General features: G+C 37.3%; 1 protein-coding gene and 1 non-coding gene across 27 annotated transcripts in view; one reads left to right on the top strand and one right to left on the bottom strand.

Annotated features, from left to right (window-relative positions):
• PTPRD (protein tyrosine phosphatase receptor type D) overlaps positions 1-23043 on the top strand; it is a 1529902-nt gene that overhangs the window by 1089675 nt on the left and 417184 nt on the right. The gene's annotated exons all lie outside the window — the stretch shown is intronic.
• Positions 2264-2373, bottom strand: LOC118908887 (U6 spliceosomal RNA). Its single transcript, XR_005023415.1, has one exon. It is a non-coding gene; the product is annotated as a U6 spliceosomal RNA (small nuclear RNA).

The raw sequence follows: 23043 nt of genomic DNA, 5'->3' as shown, positions 1-23043 counted from the left end.
ATTGCTTAAAAATGGGCTATTTCAGCTTTCTTTTTCCACCTTGAAAAATGATTCCAATAATTTCACACATTCCCCAACCTTGCTCACTTCTTCCTTCATTACTTACTCAGTCTGTGACCTGCACTCTATTTCATATGTGCAGTGGGTCTTATTAAGGAAGGAACGAGGATCTGGCCATACTGTAGGCATTCCATGGTCTTAAAACACATTTTTTGCATTTTGATTTGACCATTTTTGAAATGTCTCCTGTGTCAAAAACCTGGGTCAAAAGATCTAAGTTAACCTGCCAGGTGTCCATCCATGAAAAGCAGCTTTTCCTCCCCAGGAGCCTGTTTAGCCAGTCCCCATCTTCAGTCATTGGGCACTCCTGCCTTCCCTCTCAGCTCTCAACTCAGACACTCCTGATGGTGCTGACTCCATCATTTGTTTAAATCTGTACCTTTCTCTGCCTCCTACTGCTTGGTCTTTCTTTCTCACCTCTTTGCCATCTTAATAGATGTGTAATTGGCCTCTTTGAGGCTTCCAGCTACTTCTCCCTTTAATTCATTCTTTCCGTAGATGCCAGTTGCTTTCATAGAAGACTGACGTGCTCTTGCTGTTCCCCAGCTTGAAATGCCTGGATCACTCTTCATCATCTACAGCAATACTGCCCAGCGGAACTTCGGTGATGATGGAGATGTTTTATATTTTCAGTGCCCAAGATAGTAGCTGCGAACCACATGTGGCTACTGAGCACTTAAAATGTGACTAGTGAGACTGAAGCACTGAATTATTACTTTTATTTTAAAAATTAAATTTAAATGCCCGTATGTGGCCAGTGGCTACCATACTGGACCGTGGAGGTCTGCGGGATAAACTGTGACCATCCTGTTTTGCATCACTATTCTTTTTACCCTTTCCACACACACCAAACATATATACAAATTGTATGTTTTGTTGTACTAGCTTGCAACTTTTTAACTTTAATCTACACTAAAAAATGCATTTTCTGTTTCGACTAAGACAAGCTTAGACAGGCATATACACCCAACACAAATTTATTGAGCACCTACTGTATATAAAGCCCTGTCCATGTATCTATGAAGAAAACAGACAAGATTCTTTGCCCTCTTGGAGCTGTCTCTCTATTGGTGAGAAATACAATGTACAATAAATAATGAGTGTAATGAAATAAATTGTAAAGTATGTTAGAAGGTGATGGAAAAAGGAAAGAGCAGGATGGAGGGAACCAAGACTGCTGGTGAGTGTGGGGAGCAGGTTGCAATATGAAGAGGGTGGTCAGGGTAGTCCTATGGGAGGACAAGCAGAGACTTGACGGGACAGGAGTTCGCTAACAGATGTCTGGAGGGGCAAAGGCTTAGTCAGGAATGTACCTGGCCTGTACAGGAAACAGCAAGGATGGAAGAAGAGTGGCTAGGTTGTGGTGGTGGAGCGGAGAGGTTTGGTGCAGAGTAGGAACAGTAGAAATAGTGAGTGTCTTTTTTATAATGCTTGAACTTCACTCATGTGTCTGCCATTTTAGGCACTCTAGAAATTGATTGTACCTATTTTATCTATCACAGTTCTCTTGCTTCCCTCAAAAGTAATCACCATCTTGGTTCTTACAGTAATCTCATTCTTGATTTTGTTCATCGTTTTATTGCCTATAGATGCATTCCTAAGTAACATGACTTTCCTCTTTTTGAGTTTTATATATGTGGAATGATACCTTATGAATTACTTTTATGGCTTTTTTGTTCAACCTTAAAGATTTATTGATGTTTTTGTGTTTGTCTACAGTTTCTTCATTCTCACTCGCTCGTGCATACTATCCATTATGTGACTATCCCACAGTTTATGCATTCTGCTGATAGACATGTATACTGTGTTAAGTTTATGATATTTATGAATAGTGCTGCTTCTGAGCATTCTTATACATATTCTTGTGCACATAAGCACCCATATCTCTGTGATATGCATCAAGGAGCTGATTTCTGCTCAACCTCATTAAATAATGTCATGATTATCCAAGACGGCTTTTACAAGTGTGCATAAAATGAGTATTCCTGTTGTCCTACATCCTTGCCAATACTTAATATAGTCATATATTTAAAATTTTTTTTCGATTTGACCAATATGTGGTATGCCCTTGAGGTTTTTGCTTACACTTCTCCGTTAATGGGGTAGACTATCTTTTCATATGTTTATTGGCCATTCAATTTCATCTTTTGTGAAGTGTCTGTTTCAGTCTTTTGTCCATTTTTCTATTTGGTCATCATCATTTTTTTTTATGAAACGCTTCATGAATTTACATGTCATCCTTGCACAGGGGCCATGCTAATCTTCTCTGTATTGTTCCAATTTTTTTAGTATATGTGCTGCCGTAGCGAGCACTCATCACCATTTTTGAATGATTTGTACAAGTTCTTTATGTTGTCTGCGTACTATTCTTCTTCAGCTATATGTAGCTTGCTATTTCACTCTTTGAATAGTGTCTTGGGATGAAGGATACTTTAAATTTTAATATAGTAGACTTTATCAGTCTTTTCATTTATAGTTAGTTCTTTTTGTGTCTTGTTTAAGAGATCCTTCCCTACTCCCAGCTCCAAAGATATTCTATATTCTGGTCTCGAAGTTGCATAGTGTTAAGTTTCACATTTAAGTCTTTCATCCAGCTGCAACTGATTTTTGTGTATGGTGTGAGGAAGGAGTTTAATTTCCTTTCTTTTTTTTCCCAGTATGGATTGCAATTCTGTTATTCTGTTTATTTAGTAGTGTTTCTTATTATGAACCACTAAGTTTATTTCATGCCTCACTAATCATAAACTACATGGCAGTTTAAAAAATTGTTCTGGTGTTATCTAACCACCTCTTAAATGCTGCTGGAATTGCTTATGAGTAACAGAATCTCAACCTAAACTATCTAAAAAAAACAAAAACAAAAAAAGACCAGAGTACTTATATAGCTGACAAAAACTTCAGACAAGGAAAAGCCTTAAAAATAGATTGGGGTTCATTGGCATTGCACATCTGATTCACATATATTTCTCTGCAAAGCAGGCTAATAGGTATATTGCTAGTAATAGTTGCTGAGCTTTACATATCACATAGTCAGCTACTATAGGGAGTCTATTTCTGTGTATGTCCCACATTTTCACTGTCACATTTTGGGTCAAGTAACCACTTCTGTGCCAATCAGCTATGGAAGTTTCTGCTGCAAAATATGGCTGATGGAGAGAAGAGAGCAATTTCTGGCCCAGATGCTGGTGAACAGTTCATTAGGTGAGGCATCAAGTATGTCCGTGTCTCTGTGTATTTTTACCCATGTGACCTCCGATTGAGATTTTGCTCCTAAAATGACATCTTTGTTGCAGCTTTTCTATCCATTCTTAAGGTAGTCAGTTGACTTCCTGTCCTACGGAGGCCTCTGAAAGCTTGCTCACAGTGATTGAAATGACTCAGTTCCATGTCTGTTTCAGCTATAAACTATAATGCATACATAGTTAGGGTCATTTTTATGAAAAAATAATGTGACATTGATAAGGTCCAATAAATTGTCGATATATGCCCATCAGAATATGTGAGGCATATCACATTTGATTAGAATTCTCATAAACTTCCAAAGTTGTACTGTATATTACATCAATTCCTCAGTAAGTAATTGTTCACTAGATAAATTCTGTTCTTCAAATGTGGGTTTAATATGTTTAAAGCAATATACAGTTTGACTCAGGCTATTTTTCCCACTATTTTAAATTTCATTTTGCATTCATAAACGATTATAGATAATTTGAATGATAGGAAATGTCATCAGTATTTGTATTTTCCTGACCTTCCTCCATCATAACATTTCCTTTGCTTATTTTTAAGTGTTTTTATGCAAAGTTCAAGAATATTATCTTATGTGAAATAAAAGGTATGTGACTATTTTTTCCATTATATGATAGTTACTCATAACCTTTTTTTGCTTGTTAATTTAATTGTCCTAAATGGATTTTGAATGGAGAACAACAGATGTGATCAAGCACAGACTGTTTTCAATACATCCTGTTATTAAGAAAAAAAAATTCTGCCTTATTTTGGCATAATGAAATATCTTCATGACAGACAGTAACTGAATTGCATCTATTTACTTCTCAAAGTTAATCAAAATGCAACTTTTATATGGGAATGTGTTTTAGAGAAGGTTAAAAATATTTAAAAAGAAAAAGGTGATAGCTAGGAAGCAAAATGTTTCCTTTCTATAGGGTGAACTTAAAACCAAAATCATCAGCCATTTGGTTAGGAAATGATGGGGTTTGAGGCATTTGTGCTGGCTTCCTTGGGGAGTCGTCACATTCTAAAAGGAAAAATTGGTAGAAGTACTTGCAGAAACCGAGGCAAAGATGTCTTTCTTTCCTCATGAGTATCTTGTGCTCTTCTCCAGTCTTCCCCTCCTTGCCATGCCACGCCCCTCTTCTATCCTCTGTACTCTACTCCACTTTCATTTTTCTGCTCTTTACCAACTTCAGCTTTTGGTATTTTGCATACCATTCTAGTTGGATCAAGAGATTTCCAGATGGATCTAGGCTTTATTTAGCATCATTTTACCAGTGTGCATTACAGTGTAGACCCCTGTTCTAGACATTAATAGACTGGAAAATGCACAAATTGCACAAATTATGCATGTCACCTAGAGAAATGTGAAAGCTAGGTGTTCTAAGATGGAAAGGGGAGCATGCTATCACCATCTTTAATAAATAGAGAAATGCAGGATGTTTAGGGAGTTAGAACCTATTTCTAATATTAAAAAAGCAATGTTTAATCAAAGCAGCTTTAACTGCATATTGCTGTTGCTCAAGTAGAGAACCAGGAATAAGCTGGGTGAAGCCAGAAGTTGGTTGTTCTCAAATGGCAGTGTTAATTGTTAGACCAATTCCAATCCAGCAGCATGAGTGTCTAGCTTCCTAAGCTAACTATGGTGAAGGGTGCAGCAGCTACGGGAATGTGTTAAGTTCTGGGCTGTTTAAAATGTTTTTCTCACCATGCCTTATATCCCCTCAGCAGAAACTGTAGTATCACAGTTGAAATATATATTTTGTTAGGTTAATATACTTAAGATAGATGTTGGGTTCAGACACTGTGGATGATTTTCTGGTTCCTAATAAAAACACATCCACGTTTTTTCTGGAATCCAGGTACAGAATTCCAAACTTTTTGTTTTTGTCTGGAACAAATTTCAGAAGTAGATAGTGCCTAACACCTGCAAAAATAGAAGTGGCTGCAGTGTTGAACAAAGTTCAATAACTGTTTTAGGTGAATTTAGAGGAGATTTTTTAAAAAAGTTCCCAAGCTGACTATTTAATAAAACTAAACTTATACTTAAAACAGGAACTACTGCAATTGTCTCTGCATCCTTCAGTTATGAATTAGCCATGACAATGCTAAAATCTCTTACATAGTATATATATATATATATATATATATATTTCATATTCTGTGTTAGTTTCTAAGTTGCCACAAGCATGCATGTGCATATGAGGTATACACAAACACGCACACACATACTCACAACAAATTAAGAGGCTTCTCAGACTCTTTCCTGTCTGGTGTTTGTTATCCATCTGTAGCAATTAGAAATGACTCTGTTTTACAATCTAATGTGCACATGTTACTCAGGAGAAAGATTTGATAGCCTTTGTTTCCTTTCCAGAAGCCATAGAAACCATATTTTTTAAAGCCCTGTAATCCATTACAGGAGAGATTTTATATATTTTTTTGCTTTTACTAGTTTCAGTTTGTATTGTCCCCATATTGACCATAACCTCAACTAACCTCATTTGAAGCTTTACTTTAACTCACTGAACTTGAAAGGCTTATGGATAATTTAATCAAAGCCCAGCATGACCACCTCTGTTTCTCCTTTATAGTCTTATACTGGTTCAGTGTGGTTTTATTTTATGTCCCTTCATTTATGAAGCCAGTTGACAATCATTCTGTGATGTGGCCTTGAGTGAGGGAGTTGGAGCTGATGGGCACAGCCCACTGATGAAGGACTTAAATATGAAGGCAAAGGAGTTGGCAGGAAGCAATGGTAAGTTGATTCAGATTAGTTCTTTTTCCTGCAAGTGTGAATTCAAACTGTAGGTCATCAGAAGAGTATTTAGGATTCTTATTGTGGTTTGGACAGAACCATGAATTTACTGAAAAGGTTGTTGTTTGCCTCCATTTGTAGCTAATAGTGTGTAATATAAGGCAGTGATCCTGACCGGATTAAAACCCTCCTGTGATTCCTTTTGCACTAATCACAACTACAGTACGGTCAGCCCAGAAACTCTGCCATCTTTGTTAGCTCTGCCAGATTTGAATGTGGCAAGATTTCTCTTTCATCAATTGGCCTTTTATTCTGTTATTCATCACCATTTCCTCATTTCAGTCTCTTTGAGATATGTACTCCCCTGAACCAAATTTCTTTTCTTGGGCATTTATATGTCTGTACACCCAGCCTGTATTTTTGGTGGGCTGTGGGAGGCCTCGTCATTTCTATTGAACAGCTTCATAAGGAGCCCAGCTGTTAGCTGTCAAGGGTTTTCTATTTTATTAGTCTCAGAAGGCAGGACTGGCAGGGTGCAGCCTGTTGGTACAAGATCCCAGCTGTTGCAATGGTGCTCTTAGAGTCCCTGATCATTTGAAACTTGAAGAAAAATTTGACCTTATCATAGCAGTTGTTTCTGTTTGTTCATTTGTTTTTGAGGGGCTTGTAGTGCAAGATAAAGAGATGGGGATGATAACTAGAAAACACGGAGGCAGTGTGGAGGAAAATGTAAGTCTGTTTTGCTTTTCAGACTTTTTAGAAGTCACATTTTTGGTATGGAGACTTTAAGATATTGGGATGAGATGTTAACTACTGTTCATGTAGGTAAATTTATCCTGGCATCCCTTTACTTGGTAAAAGGGCCAAGAAGTTTTGGCAAAATGTCTTCACATTTTAAAAACAGGGAGATAAGAAAGCTAATTCTCAGAGGCACGCTCTGAAAAGTTTTTCACTCTTGAAGAGTTCTGATGCTATTTTCTTAAAGGAAAAATGCAATGAAACCATATTCTGCTTTAAAGGGACTTTGCTTCTTTGTACAGTTTTGCCTTTCAGGTTCTCTGGGATTCCTCTATGCCAAGATCCTTGGGGATAGTTTAATTAGCTGAACAACGTACTGAATAATAGAATCAACTACCTTAAGCAATGACACTATCTGCTTTTACTTTATTGTGAAACATTGACAGACAAGAACACAAATAATAGTACACATCTGTATTTAAGGAACTTATCTAGAATGGGGAGCCTGAGAGAAATACTTGGTTGGGACTGAGTCATTACCCAGTTAAAAATAACCTTTCCAGGTCATGTCGTTTTGTTTGCCGCAGTGAAATCAGTTTATTTCAGCAGAATGAAGCCATTATTAGCTTGGCAGAGTCCACTTGACAGAATTTTATGGAGCACAACACCGTTTGGCTGGGAAATTCAATAAATACCATAATGGGAGAGGAGTTAAACTCCAAGGGCTGAAGGGGCACAGAGTGGGAACTTGTCGCTAATTCATTGTGTTACAGCTCCAATAAGAAAGCATTAGGATAGATGATGAATTGTCATTAGAGGTCAGGCACACAGACCTTTTGTGAATTACCAAGGCAGTAAGATGTATGAATAAAGTAAAAACCTTAAGGTGTGTTAGGATGTATAGCATTGATGGCATCACATAAATACTCAAGTGTCTTGATTTTCGAGTTTCTTATTTTTCTTTTTTGGAGAGTAATATGTCTTCTTTACCTGCTCTCCTGCACTGTTTGAGAATTTCTGGAGGAATAAAGTGTAGGTGAAAAGCCTATGACAATATAATCCAGTCGTCAGACCAGTACTGCAATATTAAAATGGAACTGAGCCGTTTGTCATCTTAACAGTGCGAGAAACCAGACCAGTGGCCACTCTCAAGCAACGGTGGACTTCACCTTGAGGCAGTGTGCTCGAATGTCTTTGGTGTGGTGAGACTAAATTCCTGCCTCTGCCACTGTGCCATCTTCGGCAAATTTTATAACTCTAGCAAGACTTAACTTCCTAATCTATAAAATAAGGCTCTATCATAGTACTTACCTCATACAGTAGTTACTTGGAAGTACTGAGAAAGTGCAAATAAAGTTTTAGCACAGAACCTAGCACATAGCCCACAAACAGTACCCACTTAGTCTTTCTCAGCTGGATCTTAGTGGAAATACCAGCAGCCTTAAGATATCCAGGACATTACTGACACTAGGAAAAGTCTTTAACTTGGTAGGAAATAAATAACTTAATAAACATTATGCTCTACTTGTGACATGCTATATTCACTTCTGAATGCCAGTGTACAAATGTACTTATTTTCACACAATTACAGTCATTTTATAGATACATTTTATATTCCGTTTTTTAAAATTGATGCCTGTATGAACATTCCGTTTATTGTTATGTTCATTTTATGTTATTTTTATTAGTTGTGTTAATATTTTGGTCTGGCTGATATGCTGTGATCTGCTTGATCTTTGGGTGGGGGTTGAATTTAAGATTGAAATTGAGTCTCTAGGGATTGATGAGATTCAGTTGGATAGAGAAAAATATGCAGAGGTTAGAGAGGAAACCTGTTTTGAAGTAAAATGTCACTGTTTACTATTTGGAGATTATTTTCTGAGTAGTTAGACTGCTGAATTTCATATGAAGAGGAAATATTATTTTTGTTTTGATGAATCCTCATCTCAGCACTAGAGAGACTGATGATTCTCTTCATATTTATCCTTGAAAAGAGTGTATTGTGTATGTTTTAGCCATATTGTTTAAAAAATTGAGAAGGTTGGCTGCAAGCAGCACACTTATAAAATGATTTGCTGTAAAGTCTCATGGACTGACCATTGAGCTGACCCACTTGCTGGGCCTGTCAGGCTTACAGAGTGAAGCAGAAGGAAGTTTTTCCTTGTCAGGAATTGTTAGAACATTACAGATAGGGCACACACTTAAACTTCTTGGGAAAAGGGTGCTCAATCTAATATGTAAGTATAGTTTGCATCATTTGCTCAACAACCTGACCTTCCCACATCCCCTGCACAGTCTGATTAAAATTCAGAGAGCTCTGGAATTCATTTAATTAAAGCACTGCCCTGGAGTCCATTATTGCAAAATATTAGCATAGTGCTCTGTGTGACCTTTAAAAGTTTAGAAATCAGCAGCAAAATACAGAGATTGACTATTTATTCCTCCATTTTAGTGCTTCATATACTACTTTTTTTACTTGCCTATACTAATTAGTTTTACTCTCACTTTAAAAGCCTGCTGTCCATTTATGGTAAATATTTTGACATATCTTTTCCTCAGCTAGGGTGCAGATACTCTGACAATGTCTCTCTTCTTTCACTTAATACTTTTATCTCCTGAGAGTATTTTCCTTGGAACTGAGAATTTAACTCGTGGATTAAAACAGACACCATACTGTGGAAACAGACAGCCTCTAAGCCTTCTGGAAGAATCACCAAAGTCATTTAAGAGGCAGCTCATTGACCCCCAAGATTCTTTAGATAAACAATGCTCCTCTTGACAGTTGATTGCCAGCTGCTGGTGATATCTTTTACTCTGTGTTCGTTCCTTCAGTCTGAAGGTGTACCAATGTAGGGCTCTGGGCCACTCCTGAGCTGCAGAATCTTCATCAAGGACCATAAAAAGTGATCGAGGAAATCAGAGTTAACCATCTCCCACCCTCCAATTGAATTCTACTAGTAATTAAAGTTAAACCAAAGAAGATTGCTCTAGCACGTAATAGCTCCCATGGGCATTTTTCACTGGAGCAGGTTAATTTATGCTTACCACGTCTGACCACATCTGATCAATACCAAGTATGTGGTGTGCAGGAGCGCACACTGCCGAGGCTGCCAGCAAACACACCTCAACGATCGATATGCATCCCACCACTTCTGAGTTTGTGTTTGGCACGATCTTCATCCTTCTCTGGCATCTATAAACAGGGCTTTTAGGATGCTCTCCTTGTTGCCATTTACTTATTTCAGGCTTTTGGGGAATACAGTATTTCTTGGCCTTAAAGATCGCACAGTTTTAATTATTCATCTTCACTTAAGGTGGATCATCAGGCCTTGCCCTAGATTCTAGTATTTCTTTCTGGGGATTGACTTCAACTGAGAGCCTGGGATTCCCACCTGACTGGGGTTACTTCAGGTACTTGATGTAAAAAACAAAACCACCGTGCATCAGCAGAAACTGACATGGGCATTTTATTTTGGGACACTTCCAGGACCTTCCCTCAATGTTGCAAAAATTAATCTCATCGACTTGGGAGCAGGGCATTACCTAGTTTCAAATCACCTCTGCAGGCTCCTGACTGGAGTATAAACTGGGGTCTAGCAACGATGTTTTACTTCTTTGCTATCCTCTGCTGTGCCTAGTACGGTGTAGAGCTCAGGTTTGGTGCTTAAGGCATATTTTTACATGTTTGTGCTTCCCCTCAAGGGAAAAGGATCAAATTTTAAACAGTCTCTAAGCTAACAGATGCAGTGTTCCTGAGTCTCATCTTCGGTGGTGGAATAATTGTCTAGAATTTTTACTGAATACCAAGTATTATACTGTGTAATTTTATGTCAATAATTATGATCTATCTGGTGAATTTAGAGTGGTTTTATTTCCACTTAATTTTGGATGGTGCTATTTTTAGTTTTCCCCCCAGAAGAAAGATATTCACAGATATTCCCAGAACTGGAACACCAGAAGCTTATGACTTTGAATAGTCAGCACCTTAGCTTCTTCCCACTAGGCTTTTGATGTTACATTGTGCAGTCAGATTTAAAGAATGCCAGAGTTAATAATAGTAATTATTCAATTCACCTGGTTACCAGAGCTAACCAATAATGGGACAAAATAATGAAAATCTTTGTGAGATAAATGGATCTCTTGTGGGCCATACCTACTGTCCAAAAAGTATTCCTAGGACCACACACACCCCTACCCCGAAAAAAATCATCAACCTAATGTGTGAGCAAATATGTCTCCTCAGGCCCTGCTGACTGCAGCATGCACAAAACCCCCGATTTCTGGCTGAGTCTGTGGAATGCCTGCCCAAGGCACAGAAGCTTGTTTACTGTGCTGATTAAATGGAAAGCTTGAAATGACTGAGGAGATGGAGGCCTCTTGAGCTTTGGGGTGTGCATGTGAGTGAGTGTGACAGAGAGAGAGAGAGGCAGAAGGAGAGAGAGTGTGTGTGCCTTGGTAATGTTGACTGTAGTTGTCATGACGTGTTTGACACTGTGGTGGCAGACGCTACCTTTAGATTACCCCACCCTTAGAATACACCTTGTTTTTTGGCTCTTTGACCCCTTCTACCTTCCCCTTGTCAGCGTGCTCATCTGCCCTTAGGACCTGTGAAGTTGGAAGGACTGGGAGATGTGTCAGTCACAAAAGGAAGGGCTGAGGATGGCCACTGTTGCCCTGATGGATGGTAGGAGAGGTTCCAAAAAAGAAAAGAACTGGAAAATATATATACAGAAAAGGCAGAATGAATTACAGGTGCTTCACTTTGTATTTTGGGTAACAGATCCTGAAGTAGTTCCTCATAATTTATTTCTACCTACCTACCTATCTTCCTAACTTCCTATTCTGTCTTTATCTGTCTGTCTTTAACTGTGGACTGTGGGGGTATTGCCTTTGCATTTGTGTGTGAATGGGTAGCTCTCCTCTTACCTACTGCCTTTATATCCCAGGCTTTACCTCTGTCCTCCCCTTCCTGATCCCCTTCTCCTTTTCTTTTTCCAAGTGGATCAAATAATACATTTTTAAAGAATTTGGAGTGAAGGTGTAATAAAGAATTGCATTCACTGATTTTTTTACCCTGCTCTTGGTGAATTCTTTACATGCATTACCCTATTTAATCCACTGAGCAACCCTCTGAGCTCTGTGTTGTATTATGCCCACTTTTATGAGATAAAAGTGAGGCTCAGAGAGGATGAGTACTGTATCCAAGATGGGTAAGTGGGAAACCCCAGGCTGGTGGAGTCTGTGCAGCCACTATATTCCATGGCCTCCCAGTTGTATCATTATTGATCTTCTTTTTATGCAAAGATTTTCCTCTGCTTCCCATGGAAAAGGCTGAAGTATAACCTCATGTAAACAACGGAATACACGTCATCTAGGTGTTCGATGCTTTCATTCGCAGTCTGCCCTATGGATTCAGGAAGTCATGGCCCAGGTTCCAGGGCAAGGTGAGAACAAAGGAGACCAGTGAGCTTGCAGCTAAGACTCCTCTTCAGTGCTGGACAGACTGGAGTCAGTGATCTGTCCAGAGACTGCCACTTTGTCATCCAAAGTGAAGGAGAATGTCTCAGTAATCAGAAGAGTCTGAGCTATCTAGAATATAACAGAATTGCAGGCCATAAAATGGGACTCGAGGCCTAAGACTAATTAAAGAAAGGAAGTCAGTGTCTCTAAAATATAATAAAAAGGCATATTATCTCAGGTTTCAATCAGGGGGGGATTTTTTTTTTGTTACTAATTTTGTCTGTATAGTTTGAGTGGTCCAGCCTGTGACTGTCAAGCCCTCCCTAGACTTGGAGTATCTGTACGTCTGTGAATAGAAACAGAAAACACCTAAACATTAAAAAGTGGAATGAAACCTACAGAGGGAAATGTGGTGTATTTCCACAGAGGACACAGGGTTTTCAAATCTGAGAGCCAGTCTGATTTTCTTTTGAGAAATCCCGTAACCAAATCTGAGACATCATCTTTTCTTTTGAGGGCTTCGTTCTGTAAGGCCCTCTGCGGAGTGGCCATACTTCAGGATGGCTTCAGAGAGTTTTTCTTTCTTCTGTACTTTGCACTGAGGATGTTTTCATGGTGGGTTGTGAGAAGGATTTTTTGTAAGATAACAATTGGATTAAAAACAAGAGTTAAACGGTATGCTTGAATCCAGTCATTAAAATTAGGTCTGTAGGGCCATAACTTAGGTTAAATGGTTATAGGTCTATGTAAATCAGGAAGTACAGTAAATAGGACTTCAATAAAATTTAATTTGTGATCATTTCTCTTACCCCTGATGTTTATACCACTGGTGATTACAGATGCATTATTTATATAAGATTACTAGGTGCTGAGACTTATAAAAATTAAGGTATAACGTGTTCAAAATAGGAAATATTCTCAGGACAGTTTTAGGTGTATTAAAAAACCCAGAAACACTTGCGTGAGTATCTTTTCTGAGGTACAGAATTTCTTTTGACAGAAAATGAAATCTACAAAATGATCTTTCTTTACTGTCAACTATTTGTAAGGTTATGGAAAGATGTCTGGCTGTTAATTAATTACTATTATTCTGCACTGAAGCCATTTTCCCTTTAATGCATGCTTTCCCCGGGAAGGAAATATAAAGGACAAATGTGTTAATTTGTTAGCCAGTTGGGCAATACCTCTATTTAAAGTTCATTTTTAAAACTATTAATTTAATAAGAAAGTTTAAATGATAATTTAAAGGGTAGTACCTATTTAAAAAATGAAAAACCTATTCCTAAACATTTAAACCCATCCCTTCCTAAATGAAGTTCCTTACCTCTCATTGCTCCTCTTTTGTGGATGTCATGAACACCGCTGCTAGAATGACCTCACGGAGAGTCTCGGCTCATCACCTGTTCGGATGCTCATCTGCTGTAGGATTCATTTAGTATCAGTGACATCCCATTTTGCCCATCACAAACTGAGCCTCAGTACAGTTTCATGATCATCCAAGGTCTGATTGTACTGTATCACTGTGCCCAAATCAGGGTTTAGTCCTTCTAGTCTCCCACCTCTAATTTTGTCTCATTATTGAACCAAGAAGATCCTATGATAGCCCGTAAGCATTTGCTACTGTCTGCCCTTGAAGATCAGGCAAAAGAAAATGACAAAAACCTCCCAAAACCAAAACTTCATTTCTTTTTGTTTTAACTCATAATTTCAACATGTTAATCTTTTCTAATTCAGTCTCCCTGAATTCTAGCTGCTACTGGGATTTGGAAATTATATAGCTTAAATGATACATCATGCTATTTGTATGGGTATAAAAGTTCATGCCCCAGAGACAACCCTTCCCTCCTACAGATTTTTCCATTTTAGAAGTTAGTGGTCAATAGTTGAGATAACAGAAAGAGTGTGTGGCTGAAGTCTTCCCAATTTCCATTCCTAAGCCAAACATCTCATATATTCCACACCTGTTATGTATGGCATCCTACCTGATTGGACTTTCCAGGGGTATGGCTTCCCTCTACATATTGTGTCGGGAGTTCAAAGTTATCCACCCTTGTTCTCATCACAGTCCACAGCAAGAAGACTCTCAGTGTCCGCAGTCTTAGTGCCTCAGGAAGCATGAAAGCTGAGGGAGCATTTTAATTAAATGTCGCCCAAAGCCTTTATTCTTGCTGAGAAAGTAAACAAAACTTAAACAGACCATTTCAGAAAAAAAAAATCCTCTTCCCTTAAATGTTTTTTAAAAATTGTGCTTCATCTTCTGTTTATTCTGAAGTATTAGAGACTAGTTTCCCGAGCTATGTGTTTTAAATAACTGATGTAGTCAATTGGTTAGAAGTTCCTTTTAAAGGACATTAGAGTATCTGCTTAATTTAAGATATCAGTGGATGTAGCAACGAATGGAGAGTCGCTGGTCATTATTGGGCTGTGTCTTACTGTCAGAGCTCGCTTCCGCCAGGTTCTGTGCCTGCAGTACAGAGTGGGGAGAAGATCTCCAGTTTCCCCTTTAGATACACTATATTTCCAATTGAAAATATGCCACCATATAAAGAAATATCCCTGTAAGAGCCCAAATATTGCTCACCTCTAATATATTTTCAACCTTCACAGTTATTTTTCACATGCAGTTTGATTACTCTTATGAAATCTTCTTGTTGCATTTATGTTAAATGCTGAAATCCCTTACAGGGTCTCTAAGGCTCCCTGCGGCTTGGTCCTGTCACCTCTCTGCTGTGGCCTCTGATCACCCACCTTTCCGAAGGCAACGAGGTCTTCCCCGTTTTAGAATGTCACCTGTAGTATTTATTACGTTTTTTCAGATTAGCAATTGGACCCAATTGCTTTTAAGGTATGTTAACTGAAAAGTGTATCTGTAAGATGAAGTAAAACATTAATCATACTCGTTGAAAATGTAACTAGTATATTTGTTAAAATGAATTTATCCTCTGTGCTCCAACTTTCAATACTGTGTATTATTTCCATTTTGCAAATGAGAAAACTTGAATGTCTGAAGAACTTGTCCAAGGTCATAGCTGGGTCATAACTTTTTAAAATGTAGTTAAGATACAAAATAATGGGCAGCATCATAGAAACAGGGATAATAAGATTTCTGAGCATCGACTAACTCCTTTTTAAGTAGGAGCAAAGGAAAGGGGCAAAAGGCGGCTGGCAGTGTGTCAGGGAAAGAAAGCTTCACACAGAGGTTACATTTGTGTTCATTATTCAGGGATGAATAGGACTTTATCAGCAGCCAAAGCAGGGAAGAGAGCCCTAGGCAAAGGGAACAGCATGTGCAAATGTACTGAAAGAATATTTTGTATATGTGAAACTGCAATTATTTTATTTGTGAAGTATGGTCATTTGAAGCAAGTGGCAGGAGATGAGCTAGAAAAGGAGACTGGGTTTAAATTGTGAAACCAACTTCTGAATCAGTGTGAGGAGCTTGGGATTTATTTTAATGATGGGAATTCAGTGAGGTGTTTTAGGTAGAGGAGTTCTACTGAGTTGTGAAAAGATAATTCTGACTTTAGCTTTGAGAAAGTGGGATAAGGGATCAATGTATTCTCCCACCTGATACGGGCCGAACAACACACAGAAAATATATGAAATGGTATTTTTCAAGACAGTGGACATCAGGTAATGTGGGACAGTGAAGCCTGAGTGCTGAGAAACCTGTAAGCGGTGTGCTTGCCCCACCTTCCTGCCCTGAGAGTTTCTAGGGAAGGTCACAGGAAGAGGAAACCCAGGTGAAACCTGGCTGACTCCCTGAATCAAGAAGGGGCTGAGAGTCTGAGGAGACTAAAGTACTAAAGTTTGCAGGCCATGGCACCAGAGATGAGACAGCCACCCAGAGAGAACTCTGGAGATCTGCAGAGGCCCCCTCCTCAAATATTCAGTGCCGATCAGCAAACAAAAATGAGGAAATTACCCAGGACAGGGTAAACCACTAAAAAATTCTACAGAAGACAATCCCACAGCCCGCACAAGGCTGGGAATAGTGCCTATTCCTACTAACCAGAGAGGAAAAATCCATAATTCTTGGGGCACTCAGGAGAGTACTCTGCTAGATTCTGCTTCTGAAATGGGGAAAAATTGTCTCAGTACTAAGTCCTGAACTGGTCCCACCTAATGAATCATAAAAGCAAGACCCAAAAGGATCGGAACATTTCCAGAAAGCTTAACCACATTCCAGACCAAAAAGCAAGAATCATTAGAGGACTACAAAAATATCCAACACCCTGAAAATATGTTTAACAACATCTGATGTCCACTAAAAAATTACTAGGCATAAAAAGAAGCAAAAAAATAATATCCACAATGAAGAGGAAAAAATAATCAGTCATTGAAAATGACCCAGAGTTGATGCAGATGTGAGGGTTACCAGATAAGAACATTAGAACAATTTTTAAACTGTATTCTATGTTCAAAAAGTATGTGGAAACACATAACTATGACACAGATCAGGATGGGACTTGTTGAAATGAAAACTATGTTCTTTCAACAAAAAAGAAAATAGTGGATGGGATAAGCAGCTGACAAGATATCACAGAAGAAAAGATTAGTGAATTTGAAGTCATGGCAATATAAACTATCCAAAAAGAAACAGTAAGAAAAAGACAGTCAGTTAAAACTGTTTTCTTTTTTCCCAAGAAGGAAAAAATGCATTTTTTCAGTAGGTAGTAATTCTTACAGTCCAACATGTCTGGTGTTGATTGTTTGACTAAGCACTGTGAAGAACTGCCCATTTAGTTGGTTTATGACCTAGCTTTGTTTTGGTAAACTGAGATCCTGGTGCTCTGAATGAAGTACTTTGGGCTGGGCTGGGCTGGGCCAGGCTAGTTCATGAAGTGATGTTAGGAAATGGTGGATGCCTGGATGGGCCTTTTTCATCCACACACAGTGTGGAGCTGTGACTACTAGTTTTATCATCTGAAATAAAGTCTGTCTTGGAACATATGTATGTGTGCATGCAATTTGAAGAGATTGTTCTATCAGAATTATAATTATCATCTGGATATTCTTTTTTTTTTCTTTTGGACTTTGGAACATTGAGTAATTTTTCACACATAAAACAAACATCCAGTTCCTGGACCTACCCCACAAATTCCTCAGTGACAAGTCAGGGACAAGATTTACACTGCAAATTTGTAAGGTCTTTAACTCTTACTGAATTCTTATTTTAAGTCTATGTGTGATTTTATTACTCTGACTTCAACTTTTCACCCCTGTCACTAGTGGGAAAAGATAGATGTCATGTTTTACCATGACGGGCAAAGCATTGCTAGTTGATGTATTAAATTGATTAAGCTGATTCTAAATTCTGAAAAATCCAAAAGGTACAGTGATGGTCTTCAGTGTTGTGTGTACACATGCACGTACATGCACACACATACGTGTATATATTCTTGGTTTTCTTTATAATGGAAAATATTTTGCAGAAAAAAAAACTAGGAAAGTATTGATGAAAAAAGATATACAAATCAGTGTATTTAGTTGAAATGGAGATTTTAAAGAATAAAGACTTATCAAAGGAAGTGAGCAATAAGAATTTTTATTCAGTTTAGTGAATGTTGGTTAAATCTTAAAGTTTTCAGATTTCTTTTGTTTTGCCATTCAATCCAGTTTGTATATTTAAAGTTTTACCCATTAATATATGGATATTTTTAAGAGAAGTCTGCAACAAAATTATTGGTGGAATGTACTCTGTGTAAAAAGTATATATTCCCATGAAAGTGTTCAACTTAAAAAAAGTTCAACTAAATACTCAAATAGATTCCTATTTGGGTTTCCTTTGAGTTTAAAGTGTAAGATTTTGCATTAAGCAAAAGCTTCCCAACCAGTTTCCTAGCATGAGGGATTGTCGGCCCAATGTCTAACAATCATTTAATCTTGCATATTATACAGTTCAGAGAGATCATATTTTATTATAGAATAAATTGCCTTTGAATAGTAAATAGACAAAGCCCATGGCACATATTTCTTCATTCTTTGAAGAAATCATCTCATTATTTTTTCTAATTATTTTTCAGTTTGACTACGCAGTTGATCTGCTTCCTCTTTTTGTGCTATCATATTAAATGGAGAAGGTGCTTTGAAGTAACTGTTTTTAATCATAGATACTTTAGCACATTAATTTTTTGCAGATCACTTCCTGTTTTCTGTTTATTTATTTATACCTCCATGTATCGGTACTCCCTTCTTTAACTCTTTGACTGTCTACCTGTTTGCCCTTACTGGCATCTTTAGCCTGGGGGTAGGCTTGGGGTTTGCTTTCTATGTATTTTTCAAAATGAGAAAAATGATGAATTTCAACCATTTGTAAGAAATAATTCCTTTATTATTTTAGAAAAAAATCAAGCTTTTCTAAGATGTAATTCCAGTGGAAGAAAACTGTTATTTTCCTTCTGACATCAGTATTCTCACAGTAGAGCCATTTCATTTTCATACTGAAAGCTAATTTTTATAGGAGAACCTGTTTCATTACAGTTGGCATTCAAATGAGCAATGAAGGAGACATTTTTCACCTACCACATTAGATTTTGGGCATTTTTCCAGCACATTTGAGAAGAAGGGAAATCCACACCACTACAGTGCCTTTATTGTTGACTGCCTAGGCCAAATCATGTACCCTGAGAATGTTCAATAATTATTGATTGATGATGCTATTCATCCTAAACACTCTCAGGTTAAAACTCAGAGTGAGTGCTTCACATTCTCATCCAGCTGTTAATTATGCTTCTGCAATTCACATTTAGTTTTCAGTGCTACTGTTTACAAAACTGTAGCATTGTGAGAAAGGTAAGCAAGATAGATAAATAGTGAATGAGTAAGTAAAGAAATTCTGAATGAGCTCAAACTGATATTAGATACAGAAATGTTTCCTAATACAATTTCTAGTCAATGTCGTGACATAAACCTATTTTGTCATCTTTATGAATTTCCTTTGATGTTGGACATTTAAATAATGATAAATATTTCAACTATTACACAATATATTATCCTTGGGTGATTCATAAATCATTAATAAAAGTGGGCTTCTGCAAATTATTAATTCTGCAAATTAATTATGCTTCTGCAAAGGATTAAATCAGTTCTTTTGGATAAACAACTCCCCTGTGACATATATACAAACATCATTGAAACACGGGCAATGCACTGTTCTTATACAACATTATTGTATGGTGGGAATAGTATTAGACTATTATTAGTAAGTCAGTATACTAGTCTCTTACAAATTATTAAACAGCTATTTTATTCTGTGTCATTTTTTTTTATATCTTAAAAGAGCTAGAACCCTTAATCTTTAATATCGTTACAAATTTTAGCTTCGATGTGTGGTTTATTTTTTTGCTGTTTCGGGGAAGAGTTTTAGATTATAACTCATGTCATCAGAACTAAGGAAAAAATAATTTATTAAGGAAAAAATCAGACAGACAGACGTCTGAACTGTTGATTAAAAAAATGCTTTTTAGTCTTTCAAATGGATGTTTTGTCATTTTGAACTTAAAGTTTCAATGACTTTTAAAGATGTAAGTTGAGACTCCTCAGTAATAACTGTCTCTGTTTCTCCAGACTCTGTAGCTGTTTGAGAAATCTGTAGTCTTTTCTTTTTTCATGACCTTTAAAATTATAGTAGCGATATATTTCATTGTAAAAAAAATTAAGGAATAATTGTAAGGAATATCCCTATTGTCTTAATCCTCATTATCTTTATTTATATATATTTCTATTTGTATCTTTTTCTACATGTGGTCAAAGACTTCAACAATGGGCTTTTCTCCTTTTTTCGGTAACTCAAATGAGACCATTCTGAAGTGGTTCTCAATTTGGACTGTATGTTGGAATCATCTGGTAAGCTTTAAAAGTATATAGATGACTGGGTTTTACCTTCAGAGATTCTGACTTAATTAACCTGGAGCACAAACTGAGTGTCAGAATTAAAAAAAAAAAATTAAAGCCCCTGGTGATTTTAATGTGTGGCCGAGTTTTAAATCCCTAACATAAATTTTTAAATTGTTCATTTAAGATGGATCATGACTGCTCTTCCATGATTAAACATACAGTGTGCCCTTACTGACGACTATTCAGACAGATGTTTTCTTCCTTTTGCTATTACAAAAAGTGCTGCAATGTATATACATGTATCTTTGGATTTTATGTACATTATTAGTGGATAGTGTCCTGTAAAGGGAAAGTATCAGTTTGGAAAGTATAGGGAAATATTTTACCTAACTCCCTTATTTATGTGATTGTTTTTGGTTTGGTTTGAATTGGGACTGTATATCTTTCCTTTGTTCTTGAAGCTAGGGTCAGAAATTTAGCATAGCAAAGTTGAAAGAAATCCTACATGTTGTCTGCCCACATTTCCCATCCAGCAGAAGAAAACTCTTGGTATGGCCATCACCAGGGGTTTTCCAGCCTGTTCTCTACTAATAGAGCCTGGAAGACAGCTCCCAGTGCTGGAGTTCCAGTGATCATCTTTTCTTACACCAGGGTTAGAACTGCCTCTTTATTGGTTAGAGTCCTGCAATCTCAAGGCCAGAGGGAACCTTGAAAATCACTTCAGTTAACAACTTTCTTATGTTGATGAGGAAATGAGGCCTTGAGGAGCTATGTGACCCTTCCCAATATCCTGCAACTGAAAAGCCATAATCCTGGGTTTGGAGAGCCACGCGCTTGTTCTGGCCCTTCTCCTGCCCCACCACAGCTTACCCGATTGTTTATTGTATTTGTTGTATTAGTTAGCTACTGTTATGTAACAAATGTCCTAAATTTAATAGCTTAAAACACTGTTATCTCAGTCTCTGTGAGTCAGGAATATGGGATGGCTTAACTGGGTATTTCTGACTTAAGATCTGTCATGAGGTTGTAGTCTCGGTGTTGGCCAGTGCTGTAGCCCTTCTAAGCTTCACTGAAAGAATATTCTGGGTTTGTTCACAAGGCCAGTGGCCCGTCTCAGAATATCTGCTCCTAAACTCACTCGCTATGCTGTTCACAGGCTTTGATTCCTCCTCATGCAGGTCTTTGCAAAGGCCGCCCTGAGTGTCCTCAGAATGTGGCAGCTGGTTTGCCCAGAGAGGGTAATTCAAGAGAGAGAGTGAGAGCAAGCATTTGAGCGTATATCCAAGTAGTAAGTCACAGTCTTTATACAACTGTATCTTAGGAATGTCATCCCATCACCTCTGTTACAGTCTTTTTGCTGGAAGCAAGTCACAAAGTTCAGCCCACACTCAAAGGGAGTGGAATTATGCCTCACTTCCTGACGTGAGAAATAGTAAGAGCTTGTGGATATGTCTTTAAACCCCCACACATGTGTTTAAACTTTATTTACCATTTAGTAATGCCAAGATTCATCATTTTTTACTCAAAGGGCATTTTATTTTACCTGCTGACCCTAAATAGAAGCTAGATAATCATTTTATGATCACTTCATAGCTAAAATAAACTTCTAAAATTAATGTAGTAGCTTAACAATATTTTACAGGTTGCCTAGTTTACAAATAGGGAATAATATAGGCACCACAAAGCTTAACCTATGTATACTCATGCTCAATCATGAGATGCATTTAGTCATTAAATAATTATATGTTAATTTATTCATCACATGATTCTTATCGCCACCAAATAGCCCATTATTTTGAGTGTTCCTTAATGGTCTGTATTTTTAGTGTCAGACCCATGATCCCTAAAATCTTAATGCCTAAAATCCAGATGTTTTTAATCTCTAAACTGTCAGGGTGTTACTTGGAACATAAGGGAAATGCCTTGAAACAAAACATTAATGTGCTTTTAATGAAGAGGCCTTTCTATATTGCTGATCTCTGAATCAAGAGCTTGCCTCTCTTGCAATAGCCTTTTCATACCACCCTTTGTAATGAAACATATGGCCTACATCACAGTAAAATATGTAGAGTAGGAAGAAGAAAAAACATGTTTCACACATGTGCCATGTCTAATGTAATACCATATGCCCAACAATCACAGTCTATAGGGGACTAAGACTTGACTTCAGTCCTGAAATAATTAGAGTAATAGAGTGTTCTTAATTTGTTTTAAACAGTGCAAATGGTTTCACATTTTCAAGTAATTAACACTCCCTTCACTTTTAATATTTGCATTTCATTATTAAAAAACAATCCCCCAATAATTTTAATGAACCTTCAAAACTGTGACATTTAGAAAGCATTAGCTTTCCCAAAATAAATTATCAAGAGAAAATAGTTCAGCTTTGGATCTACTATATTTAGTGAGATTAAAAGAAGGAATTTTGAAAAATAAAATGTGTTTTGTGACATTGTATGAAGTGTATGATTGCTTGCCTTTGTACTGATGGTCTCATTTTTGGATGGGACATTCGCAGTTGATATAAGATAGTGGTAACTTAGTTACCCACTACTAGGAAAAAGATGTCTGCATTCAAAAATATAAAAACTCCCAAAAAGATGATGATATTTTTTGGTGGGGGTGGGAATTGTCTTTAAAATGGAGTTTATTTTGGTTGTTTTTTCTGTAACTATTGTTTGTGAAGTTAATGCAGACAATTTATAAGCTTGCAACCTGGAAACACTATGTAGCCAATGCATGGAGGATTTAAGTATGGTATACTAGTTGTCTGTGACCGTTGTAACAAATTACCATATACTTGGTCCCATAAAACAATAGAAACTTATTCTCTTATGGCTCTATAGGCCAGAAGTCTGAGATCAGTTATACTGACCTGCCAATTTTTTTTTTTTTGGTAGAAACCCTTTCTCTCAAATGTACTGTCCTTTTCCTATTTTTCAAAAGAAAAATGC

The sequence above is a fragment of the Manis pentadactyla genome, chromosome 3 (assembly GCF_030020395.1).
Source record: "Manis pentadactyla isolate mManPen7 chromosome 3, mManPen7.hap1, whole genome shotgun sequence".
NCBI classification, from domain to species: Eukaryota; Metazoa; Chordata; class Mammalia; order Pholidota; family Manidae; genus Manis; species Manis pentadactyla.
The sequence above is the reverse complement of the archived record's forward strand: the minus strand, read 5'-3'. Positions and strand labels throughout refer to the sequence as shown.